The sequence below is a fragment of the Talpa occidentalis genome, unplaced genomic scaffold (assembly GCF_014898055.3).
Source record: "Talpa occidentalis isolate TD23 unplaced genomic scaffold, MPIMG_talOcc4v2.1 talOcc4.12, whole genome shotgun sequence".
In the NCBI taxonomy this organism is placed as follows: domain Eukaryota; kingdom Metazoa; phylum Chordata; class Mammalia; order Eulipotyphla; family Talpidae; genus Talpa; species Talpa occidentalis.
The window spans coordinates 58,933,423-58,946,675 of NW_023601212.1; the positions used below are offsets into that span (position 1 = coordinate 58,933,423).

A 13,253-nucleotide genomic window follows, 5' to 3' on the forward strand; every position below is an offset into this window, starting at 1 on the left:
AAACTCCAGGAAGACTCTGCTGCCTTTTACATCCTGACTTTGGATATGAATATACTCAACACTGTCTCCAAAAAGGCAAACATTGGAAATACGCCTTCAGGGCCTGAGGGGCTCCAAATCACCTAATCCAAACCTCCCACTTCATACTTAAGGAAACGGAGGTCCAGAAGGTTAGGCAACTTGCTGAGATGGGGTCTGGGACAGGCTTTTTAATTATTCTCTCCAAATGAAGACTAACAGAAATGGTGTTTATTGAATCTGGGTACTGTGCTAGGAACTTTACAAATAATACTTTGTTAAACCTTCACTGCAAACCTGAGTCAACCATTTTACAGATGAGGGAGTGGAGGCACAAGATCATTCCCACAGCCATACAGCCAACTGAGCAGAATTACGATTGGAAGTTCTTTATCTTTCTAAAGTCCTTGCATTTTCTTCTTGAGGAGGCTGCAGACCTTTATGTTTATTTAGCCACGTGGTCACCACCTTGGATTTTACCAATGTTCTTACCAGGAGCTTCTGATGCCACTTCCTCTCTCCTTTCTGTCTTCTGAGAATAAGGAGTTCTTGTATTGTTTTTGCTGCATGCTTCAGGGAACCTTCAGCTTCACCGTCAGGAGCAAGAAACATCTTGCCCGCTCTTTCCTTTTCTTTCTTGTAATTTGGGAAGTGAGAGAGAATAGGTTGGAAGGAAAGAAAAAGACAAGGACACAAACACTGTTTCTACCATCCACTCTTTGGGGAAAATGGAGCCTCCTTCTGACCCAATGTTACAAAAGTAGGAAATTCCAGAGCCATTCTTTCCAAAGGGGAGCAGACAGGCAGGCAGGCTTGGGGGTGAGAAAGCCCCAGAATAAATATGTTCCTAGAATATCAATATTACTCCTGCTTTCGGGAGAAGAATGGTTATTTTACAAATGTCTTCAAACCAACACAGATGGTATCAAATGCAGAAATATCATGAATTTGTAGGGGGAAGCCAGCAGATTCCAGGCTGATTTGGGTTCCTTCCTCCCAGACTTTCAGGGGTACAAAGACCTTCGTGGCCCCCTAGAGGAGCACATCCATGGAAAATTTAGAGGAATAAGACCAAAAGAAGGCAGTAAACTAATTAATGTTATTTCCTCCCTGATTTCTTTTTCTCTCACTGTACGTACCTCCAGCTCCCTGGTGGGTTGAGGGGAAGGGGCACTCACAGGCCAGCTGATTATATTCTCAGCTCTCTTTGCCACTTTGGGGAATTTAGAAGGAAATCAGTAGTTGGGAACTTGTATTTTCAGTTGCCAGGCCTGAACTTCACAAGTGAAAACTGAACCCCTTCCTCTTAATTGAATGACATTTCTGTGTGAAGAAATTTATCTCCCCAAAAGAAAGAACTTTGCACATTAGGGCTCCTTCCCAGTGCAGGAGCTGGGAGGGCATCTGTGTTAGTTGCAGCAAAACCATGGTGTCTGCAAAACTGTCATCCAGTGAGAGGTCCCCACTAACTTCCTGTACCCATTCTTGCCCTCTCTGAAGCCTAAACTCACATCACAGTGCCAGCGACTTAAGGTTCACAATGTACACACATTATGGTTAACACACAGACTCCCCCTTCCTGTCATTCACATGCCAACCTCAAATATAATCCAGGCCCATAGGAATTCCCAGGTGCCCTGAGCAAGTCATTGTGACTTTGAGGGAACCATTTCCTGGGGCTCAGGCAGCTGAAACCCACCCCAGTGGTCTCTAGATTGTTGTTCTGAGAAATCATAAACACCAAATCCTCCAATCCATCTGATTTTCAGTTTGTTTTGTGTTAAAATCTTTAACAACCTTTTCAGGTAAAAATAACCAAGACCAATTTACTGACTTTGTAGCTACAGTGTGCTTGGAAAAGCATTTATTAAAAGACTGGAAGGAGCTGAAAGCAAGAAGAAAATGGAGTACATACCCCGCTGGTGACACACACTTTAATGACTTAAAATAAAACAAAAGCTTAGAGAGAAAGGGAGACAAAAAACCAACTTCCCCCATCCTTTCATGGCACGGTAGCTCAAAGACTGGAATCTCTGCTTGTTAACCATTGTTAACTAGTATTTTTAGTCCTGATTGCTTTTAGCCTCTGTATAGTTCCTTTTTTAAACACATTTTCTATACGTTAATAAAAGATCCTAAAGGAATCCTGTGTCTCTTCCGCGTCCTCTCAGGAATTATGGAAGCAGCCCTCCCCCGAGACTGCTTGCTCTGCTTTGGGTCCCCTCTCAGCTTTTTTTTTTTTTTTTTTTAGATTTATTTATTTATTTATTTATTTATTTATTTATTTATTTATTTATTTATTTATACAAGCACTGGGTACAGAGTCAGAGCGGAGAGCAGAGCAGGCAGACTGACGAAGTACACTGCTGAGGGGAGCAGCGGGCGACAGGAGAGGTCTGTGCGCCATGTGCGACCCTCGCCTGGCGGCTGGGGATCAAACAGACGCTGCAGAGGCTGCAAGCAGCTTCACAACCCAGCGCTCAACCGCTGCACCACTGGGGAGGGTCCACCTCTCAGCTTTTGCTGACCCACTTCTGCCCAAATGTCTTCTCTGCGTAACCCTTTTGGGTAGGCTGGTCTCCTTCCTAATGGTTCTGCTACTCCCTGTGGTTCCCTTGCCTTCCTTGACCCTATTCTCTCATTATACTTGACACCTGAACAGCACAAGGGTTAGGAATGCCACCCCTCCCCACGCTGTCAAAAATCCAGAGTTTAACTTTTGACTCCCCAGAATCTTAACAAGCCTGCTTTTATGGTATTGGCCAGAAGATTTACCAATAACATAAACAGTTGATTAACACATATGCTGTGTGTTATTTGTATTATATGCTGTATTCTTACAATAAAGCAAGCTAGAGAAAAGAAAATGTTACTAAGAAAATCATAAGGGGGCTCTCTGGTGGTGTAGGGGTTAAAGTCTCAGCACTATGAAGCTATAGGCAGCCCCTGCAGCATAAGTTGTTTTTTTTTTTAATGTTTTATCTTATATAATTCTTACATCATTTTTCATTTTTGCACAATGTATGCATTTTCATTTTGGTTATATTCCCCATACAACTGCAACCCCCCCTTATTTTGACCCTAGTCATTCCTCTCCCCGCCTGTCCCCACCCCGCCCCCCACAGTGCGTCTCTAGTTTATAGTTGCTTGTTGATTTTGATTTTTACTTTGTATTAATTAGTCTTTTTCCTGGACCTTTATTTAGGTTTTCTAGATTCCTGCTATGAGTGAGACCATCCGGTGTTTTTCTTTTTCTTTCCAACTTATTTCGCTGAGCATGATCCCTTCTAGCTCCATCCATGTTGCTGCAAACTGCATGTGTTTATCTTTTTTGAATGCTGAGTAATATTCCATGGCGTATATGTACCACATCTTCTTGATCCAGTCATCTATTTTTGGACATTTGGGTTGTTTCCATAGCTTAGCTATTGTAAATAGCGCTACTATAAACACAGGGATGAAGTTGCCCATTGGAATTAATGTTTCTGTGTCATTTGGGCATGAGTTTGGTCCCCAGCCAGGCAGCTAACCCACATGGCACAGCAGACCTCTCCTGTCTTGCCGCTGCTCCCCTCAGCAGCGCATTTCAGACAATCCACATGCTCTGCTCCCCACTCTGTCTCTGGTGAATCCTCTCACCACCACTATCCCCCTGCACTTCTGACCTACACCCCAGTTCTTGTATGCATAAATAAATATAATAAATCTTTAAAAAAATTTAAAAAGAAAATCATAAGGAAGAGAAAATACACCTAAAATATTTTTGATTCAGAGGGGTTTGAGACAACTATACATTTACTGGAAAAAAATTCACACATAAGTGGACCCCCTCAGTTCAAACCCATGTTGTTTAAGGGTTAAGCTGTACATCCTCACTACCTCTACTCCCTCCTAATTTTTTCTGCTCTCAGCCTATTCTTTCTTTTCTCTCTCTCACCCATTTTGAATTATTCATAATACCGCTTGTGTTTACCAACAGAAAAGCATCACTGAGGGGTGGTAGCCTCTGCTGGGTGCCCCAGCATCACCTGGACTAGTCTTGTCTAGGGTTTCAACGGTTGATAAGCCACTGGCTCCCTCAACTCTTGAGAACCCAGTGGGAGCCAGATATCCAAGACTCTAGCACCATCTACGGGTCCTATGGAGTATATTCAACAAGTCCAACCCTGGGCTAGGAGGTCTCCAGCTCCTCTGACTCATCTGCCTCCCAGACTTGGTCACCTGGGAAAACATTTTCCCTCTATTTACTTTGAAAATGGGTCCAGTGCACCATGTAAAGATCAACTCTAACCTCCAGGTAACACGAGGTAAAACCCAGTCAGGTGACAGGCCCAGGAGGGTCACAAGAGAAACTCCCTCCTAATCCAGTTCCACAGACACTCAGGGCCAGAAAGCACAGTGATAATTAGAACAGACAACAATAGGTGCTATATACCCAGAGGGGTGCTTTCCTCTGCTTGGGAAGGGTGGGGGAAGGGCATTTTAGGAATCTTCCCTGAGGGAGGTTAACCTGGAGGACTCTTCTACCAATGAGAATTAGCCAAGGAGGAAAGGAAAGGAGGGAACAGCATAAATAAGGGTCAGAGGACACAAAAAGTTTAACTTGTAGAAGTGGGGTCCCAGGGCTGTATAACTCTCACTTATGCCTGGCTCTCCAGGTCCCTGTAAGGGGGGTGACAGGGCTCCCCCAGGCATCCAGGGACAGCATGGAGAGGCTGCACATTATGAAATACCAAGATCAAGAAGGAGAGACCTTTCTTTCTCTACCTCTCCATGTTAAAAAGAAAACACAGTGAGTTCTTTCAAAAAAGGACAAAATCTTAGTCTTGAAAATAACATTTTTTAAGGTTCACTTTCCTAGTCTGTAGGTACCAGCCAATCTCTTCTCAACCCTGGGTCATGTGAATAAAAGGGACAAAATTTCAACTTCCAGCCACACGACAACCTCCCGCTGAAGATATCCCACACAAACAGGGACAGGCTCTTTCTTAATCCTTTCCTTGTGCCTCTTCTGTTCTTTTTCCATCATTTCCTAAGAAACGGATTTCAGGAATATCAAGCAAGAGAGGCCCCTTAAAGCAGCCACATTTCCTAGTTCCATTTTAAACAAAGCTACCTTGAAAACTCCTATCTCAAAATTAAGTTCTTGAAGGAATGACTCTTTTGTAATGTGCAGATAAAACCTATCACCTTAGAGGGCTCTCCAAGAACTTCCTCTTTATGTTCTCTGGGGAACAGAAACTACAGGGGTATCACAGAACTTAAAGAAATTTCAGTAATTAGTATTTATTCCTGAGGTGGCTGAATGCTAACATTATGTTCTAACTTAAATGAGTATAATTCACCCATTGCTTAAGACCTCTGGGTGCATTTGTAACCATCTGAACACAGATTTAATTATTGCTGTGTTGTGGGAACTAAGAACTGCCACGGGTAAAGTTAAAAGTGGATTATTAAGCAAGAGAAATGTTCATAGCATTAGTAGTCAGTGCAATTACTGGGAACCCAGCCTAAACACAGTAGCATCTCCTCTCCCGTAAAGGATTCAGTGAGGCCCTCTGTGCCAGTTGGCAATAAGATAACATCATGGAATAAGGGCCTGAGGGGCCTCTCTCTCTCCTCTTGTGTTATATGTTCAACATGCTCCACTGTCCAACCTTTCAAGGAATTTTTTTTTAAAAAATTAGATGTATAAACCTACACATAACTGGGCCTCCCCTAGTGGTGCAGCGGTTGAGCACTGGGCTATGAAGCTGCCCATAGCCTCTGCAGTGCCGGTTCGATCCCCGGCCAGTGGTTGAAGGTACCACATGGCACGCAGACCTCTCCTGCTGCGCCCACTGCTCCCCTCAGCAGTGTGTTTCATCAGTCTGCCTATTCAGTTCCCCGCTCTGACTCCGGTGAATTCTCTCACCCTCCCGCGCTTCTGACTGTACCCAGTGCTTGTATAAATAAATAAATAAAATCTTAAAAAAAAAAAAAAGCCTCCACATAACTGTATCTCATTTCTCTTTTTCATCTCTCCCTCCTCCTTCAATCGGTACCAACCATGGATCAGACACAATGTTAGCTCTGGACATGCAGAAATAAAACTGCTCTGTCCTAGAAGAGATTTTGTGTCTTTTTTGCCTCTTATCTGTTCTAAATGTTTGCACCAAACTCCTTATACCCCAATCCAAATATTCTACATCGGTGAATAAAAATCCCCCATTTAAAGGTTTTAAAATAGGGTCTCCCTGGTGGCACAAGGGGTTAAGTCTCAGCACTATGAAGCTATCTGTAGCTACTGCAGCATGAGTTTGATAACGTGCTGGGGAGCTAACCCACATGGTGCAGCAGACCTCTCCTATCTTTCCAGCTGCCCCCCTCAGCAGTGTATTTCAGCAGATCCGCCTTTTCTGCTCCCCACTCTGTCTCTGGTGAATCCTCTCACTCCCTCCGTGCTCCCCCACCTCTGCCCTGTACCCCAGCTCTTGTATGCATAAATACTTTAAAAAATAAAGGTTTTAAAATAGAATAAAGACAATTTTCCAAACTTACGTATGTTTTCATGAAGAACTGGAAAGAAAAACAGAATAAAGTAACTCAGTTAATTAAGATGAGGGTTGTCATTTCCATATTGACAATATTTTTTTCTTAAACTCAGATACATTTCAAACACCTCAAACATTAAGAAAAGTGGCAATTAATTAGTTTCTTGAATCCAAAAAACAACAGAACCTTCTAAGACGACTGACTGGTTACTATAGAATCTTCCTTAGTGGGGAGAGCGGGGAGGGAAAATGTTCTGGTACTTAATGCTTTCAATAGAAATTGCTATGATCAGGTCACCGCTAAGCGCGCATTCATAGCTCGTGTGAAAGCTTTGAATCTGCTGCTCACAACAAACAATAAACCCTTTAGAGGCTTCTGGGAAATGAGTATAAATTACAAGAAATGCAGTAGCAATTATGAAAATTCAATATGCTAGCTGTACAGGAAATTTAAAGATCCAAGAAAAACAGTGAGAACTAGGAGTGAATGTGTAAATTATGTCTGTGTGCAGGCAATACCTGGCATGATTTGTGACCCACACGTAACTTTTATGACTTTTTTTTCCATAAATAAAACCCGCAGAGTAATAACCCAAACTTGTATTTACAACCAAAGCTACACTGAAACAATTGGCAACAATGAAGCCTGGATTGCTATTACAGGCAACTTGACTGACTTATTCACATAGGAGAATAAGGAACAGCAGAAGAGGCAGTTACATGCCTTCTTTCTCTTCCCTCAGCCCCATCAGATATCATTTAAAGACTTCGATAGACATTTGTGTAAATCTTGTTTTCAACCCCTGCCTTTTAAAAAAGAAATTAGCTTAATTTTAACTGAGTTTGAAATGACTGTGCTTGCTATAGGGCAGGATTGTAATATAGCAGTACCATTGACATTTTGGTCATATAATTGTGGGAAGCTGCCTTGTGCGTTGTAGAATTTGCAGCAGCTTCTACTCACCAAATCCCAGTAGGACCACCAATCCCCTTCCAGTTACAACAAACAAAAATATCTCCAGACATCGACAAATGTAATTTTAATCCCTGGGGACAAAAGAACCTCTTTTATAGGAAAAGCTAGCACAAAAGATGACATCAATCCAGACTTCATCAAAACTACATTTTAAGAAACTTGAGCCAGTCCATTTCAGCACAAAAGACAAAACAACCTGTCAACTAGAACATCACTATAGCTGTTCTGCTGAATTTATTTTTATCTAGTTTGTGAAAGTTTGAAAAGCATGTATCTCTGTTTTTTTAGTTTAATTTTGTTGGAATTAGTCTGGATAGTTTTCTGTTTGAGATTAGATTCCAAGACAGAGTTGAATTTACAAGCTGGTGTTTACAGAAAATGAGAGTTTGACTCAACAATGGTTCAATTTGCCACAGCTTTCAGAAATCAATTAAGTTCCAAATCAAGGGTCACTTCCAAATTAGACCTTTGGCTCTGTTGCTTCACCTGATGGACAATAATAACTGGTATTGATTGTTTAAGATCCCCAAATACCTCATAATCACACATGTCCTGAAGGTTTTGTAAGGGGAAAATAAAATAAATCAATGGAAGTTAGTCACCAAAGACAGCACGAAGAGAAGGCTTTACTCCAAATCCTGAACTCTATATAGGTTCAGGATTTGGGTCAACTGAACTTGGAAGGCCAATATCACTTCCTGTGCTACCCTGGAGATCCTGCAGATGAAAGTCAGTGGGGCAAAATGAAGGGATGGATCCGGGAGCTTCATGACAGAAGAAGGGGACTCACAGGATGAAGGCCAGAGTCTCTACAATTAGATGTTTGCCCTGCCTTATTGATAAGTTTTTTCTGGTAGAAAGATTTTCAGTGGTAAAAAATCTTAATTCTAGATAACACTTCTTATTTTCATTCTTCCAAGTAGTTAAGGAGATGATATTTCTCCTGAAACTACAGGGCCTCAATTAACCTCAGTTTAAAATAATCTACATGCCAAAGTGACACATCTAGGCAAGGCTTGTTCTTGGGAAGCATTTAGCTCACAATAAGGGAGGAAAATTGATCGGTCACATCTTGGTGCTATAAAAGTTGTGCTGCTCTTGGGCCTCCCTGGTGGCGCAAGGGGTTAAGCACCACACTATGTAGCAATTTGCAGCCTCTACAGTACGAGTTTGATCCCCAGCCAGCCAAGGAGCAACCCACATGGCTAAGCAGACCTCTCCTGACTCACCCGCTGCTCCCCCCAGCAGCGTATTTCACTCAGTCTGCCTGTTCTGTTCCCCACTCTGTCTCTAGTGGATCCTTTCACCCCTCCCCCCGCATCTCTGGCCTGTACCCCAGTTCTTTTATGCATAAATAAATAAATCTTTAAAAAAAAAAATGTTGTGCTGCTCTCCATTGTGATCTTTCTTACCACAGGGTCTTCCACCACAACAAAAGCCTCTGCAGTAGCTCAAAAACTGTCCCTCCATCAGGGTCTAGGTGTTGCCCAAAAGCAGACTTCCAGCACCATTTATTTCTCTTCTAAGGCCAGCATCAGTTCTCTGATTTGGTGGAGTGAAAAACTTGTTTTCTTTCCAATGGGCTACAGGGAATTGGGAAGGGACATCTCTTTGGGAAAGTTCCAAAGAGAAGAGCAGTCCTCTAAATCTGTGAGTTCCTTGAAGGCAGAACTTGAATTTCCCATTTCTATTCCTAATATTCCAACAACACTCTATATAGATTCTCCCAGAATTGATGTAAAGTAAATTGAGTGATTTCTATCTTATGCCCATGAAAAAGACTTAACAGAGAACTCTGGACTTTGAGTCAAAGGCAGATGTGGTCAAACCATTTCTGCCATTTGCTAGTCACCTGTTCTAGCTAAGTCTTCTCCTCTCTGAAGCTTATGTCCTTATCTTTAAAATGGGAATAAGAATAACTGTCCTTTCTGCTGCACACTCCTCTGTCAGGGAAAACGAAAATATGAAGATGCTTTGAAGTAGTAAAAGCATTGGTAAAAGTTAAAAGATGTTGAAAATCTATGTTAAATCTTGATTATCATCTTCCCAGCATGTTATGACCTGAAATTTCGCTATCCTCATACACAAAAGCAATTTACTGTGTGAAGAAAATGCCCTGGGCAAAGTAAAAGCATGGACAAAGTAAAAGTCAGGGATTAGCTGACGCCTACCTAAGAGCAGGAGGAGGGGACAGTTTGAAGGAAGAAAATGGATGAGACATGAGATACCCAAGAACAAGGAACAGAGGACCCAGGAGAGGAACACAGCAGTCATAGCTGAGACCAACCCTTCTGGTGGCCTTCTGACCAACAGCATTGAAGAGGATCAGGTTGCACTGAAAGCCAGTACAATATGTTCTCAATCTAATGTCCTTAGTCTCAGTCTGGTTCCAGTCCATTTCCTACCCTACCCTGGGATGTAGACTCTGTCCCCTGGGATCAGACAGACCCCATCAGGCACTCCACAGCCCCCAGAGATGCTTAATAGCTCTCTTTCTGAGGTGTGGGCTGAGGACTCCTCGCTGAGACCTTGTATGTCTCAAAACTCTTCCCAGGAGAGAACACCTGTGGTAGGAAGGTCTGCTGGGCTCAATGGTAGATTTCTAGAGAATAGGTGATGACTTCTACAGAAGGGGCTCCTGTGTGGCTTCTATGGCACTCTGGTCTCCAGTTTCATTGGATGTGTTGTCTAGACCCAGGGCTAAACTGCTTAAGGGACAGAGAGGCTGAGTTCTCCTTCAGCACCCTCTACATCCTCCCTACACAGGACCCAGAGACAAATGCTGGGAGAATATTCACTTGAAAAGGCAATTCTTCCAGATTTCACTTACCTCAACCCAGCCTTGATCTCAGGCTTTACAAAGAATCCCTGCATAGCAAAGACAATCTATTTCTGCCTCTCAAAATGGATCCAAAATTTACCATGGGCAAAGCTTGTTCTCAGAGGAGGCAACCTCATCCCCATTGAATGGGACTAGCCAGGAACTGGCACTTAACTCACTGCCCTCTCTAGGTGCCTGGACTTGGGAGAACAGCTTGTCACACCCCAGTTCTAACTCTTCCAGGGCTATAAAGGGGTAAGGGGCCCATTGCCACCTTCAGAACCATTCACCTGTCCCAGACTCTGACCCCTATAAGGAAGAGGAATAGAAATTATGGTGTTCATGCTCAGTCCTCAGCTCCTGCTTGCACCCAGGGGTACAGACAAATGTGTGTTCATGGAGCCAGTTGATTTCACTCTATTGGTGTCACATGGACTGTGACAGATGTACTGGGGCACTGGAGTTTCTCTGCTGCAGTTTTCCCAGTAAGGCATGATATTACACACTGAAAGCAAGAGCATGTCTCTCCACACAGAGCAACTGCTGCCAAAGAGCCCTGGCAGAACAGAGAGAAATATCATGTCCCTCACTGAAGTTTCTTGTCTGAGCCACCTTAGTATTCCTGACTGAGAGCATTCCTTTACTTCTCCATTCACTGCTCCTGCAGCCATTCATTCATTCACTCATTCATTTGACAAAAAGTCGCTGAACATCCCCTCTCTGGCCTACAGTTGTTGGTTGAGGGGTGAAAACAAATCCCAATGTTATACAAGTATATTAGTGCAAATCTATTTCGGTGACTTCAAGGAATGAACTCACTGCCTCTGAATTATGTAGTATATGGATGAAAACCAATGGAACATATATATCTGTTTGCCCTCCATGAAGGAAAGTCAGGCTCAGAATGAAGTTGATACCCCATGAGGCTAACAGAGCCACTGAAAGAAACTAGGTTCTGATTACATTGTTAAGTTGCTGAATTCAATCTGACCTGGATTTATGAATACATCTCCTTTTTTTTTTTTATTAAGGCAGTTTTAGTTGGGTTTTTCTGCTGTTTGACACTAAAAGAATCTTTACCTATAAAATATAGTAAGGAAGAAGGTTCATGACATTTAGATACCAGAAAAAGTTTGATGCAGACTTTAAAAAAAAAAAAAAACAACTCCTACCATTAACTTCCAGTTTTGATTCTTTCCATTTTTGACGTCACTGCATTCATCTGCCAAGTCATGTCAGTTATGAACTAAAATGGATAACGTCAAAAGCGTTCCATCATATAGCCTCCATCAAAATGTCCTTGATTGCCAGTCAGCCAGAACAGTTCTGAGAGAACCTATAATAGAAAAGAAAAATAACTGAACACTAGACTTCTAGATGCTTCCATTAGTGCCTTGCTGCTGACATTAGTGAAGTCATCCATCAGGGGCAGAAACTGTCAAACAGTGATCCATCAGTCCTCAAGGGTCCATGAGACCCAAAAAATTTAAGCCATTTTTATAAGAACATTAATATAATATTTACCTTTTTTCATTGCATTGATATTTGCTTTGGTGGTGGTAAAATTGTAGACACCTTAAGGTAATCAGACAGTGGCAACAAACTGTTCTCATAGTCTTGGTATTTTTTTTTTTTTTACTCATGTTAAAAGGAAATGCCTATTTCATTGATGAAAAAGTCCTTGATGAAAACATAAAAAGTACTCATTTTATTATATCTTAACCCTGAGTGCATCTCTTTTTAAAGCACTTCTGCAGCACACTCAAGTGCAGTAATTGACTCAAGAAAAAAAGATTGGGGCCTCCCCTGGTGGCGCAGCGGTTGTGCGCTGGGCTGCGAAGCTGCCCGCAGCCTCTGCAGCGCAGGTTTGATCCCCAGCCCCCGCGAGGGTCCCACATGGCGTGCAGACCTCTCCTGCAGCCCGCTGCTCCCCTCAGCAGTGTACCTTGGTCCTTCTGCCTGCTCTGCTCCCCGCTCTGGCTCTGGTGAATTCTCTCACCCTCCCGCGCTTCTGACTGTACCCAGTGCTTGTATAAATAAATGAATAGATCTTTAAAAAAAAAAAAAAATAGCAGCACTGTATAAAAAAAAAAAAAAAAAGGAAAAAGAAAAAGAAAAAAAGATTGCATGATTGTTTGAGTTGCCAGCTGAGTTAGTTGTTTTTTTTCATGGAACACCATTTCTCTTGAAAGAACAACCAACAGACAAACTATGGTTTTTTAGACTTGGGTATTTGGCAAACATTTTGTCAAAAAGAGCCAACTGAGCCTGTTATTTAGAGGGAAACAATTGACAGTATTTGTAACTCAGTGATAAAATTTCAGCTCTCAAGAGAAAATTAGAATTTTGAAAAGCTTGTATCCACCATGCTAAGCTTGACAGCTTCCCAATACTTAAGAACATTTCTGATTAAATCAGTAGTGATATTAAAAAGTGTGACTTTTTATTTTATATAATAAAATATGTCAAATTTGAAACATTGCATAATTCTTTGAATTTTTTTATTAATTTGTGTGTCATTTCTTTATTGATTTTAGGAGTTATTTATATATATTCCACATAGGAAACACTCGTCAGTTAAATGCATTTAAAAGATCTTGTACTCTGCTGCTTGCCTTTCTACTGTCTCTAGGGCATATTTAATAAGAATTTCTGCTTCAAATTTTTCAGTCTTTCTCATGATAGTTATAGTTTATTGTTCTTGTTTTCTGATCCTGAGACATGATTACATTGTCCTGTGTTATCTGTGGCTTTATCTTTTACATTTAGGCTTTCAATCTACCAAGAAATATTTGTGTAGACATATATGAAATCACCAACATTTGAAAACTTTTCAAAATGATAGGTCTACATTGCTCAACATAATAATATGATGTGAGGCAGGGATATATTTTAATTTTTTCAT

General features: G+C 41.7%; 1 long non-coding RNA gene across 1 annotated transcript in view; it reads right to left on the reverse strand.

Moving 5' to 3' along the window:
* LOC119241261 (uncharacterized) overlaps positions 1–13,253 on the reverse strand; it is a 63,274-nt gene that overhangs the window by 8,327 nt on the left and 41,694 nt on the right. The window contains exon 3 of the long non-coding RNA XR_005124289.2: positions 11,521–11,684. This is a non-coding gene — a long non-coding RNA (uncharacterized LOC119241261). The remainder of the gene's footprint in view (positions 1–11,520; positions 11,685–13,253) is intronic.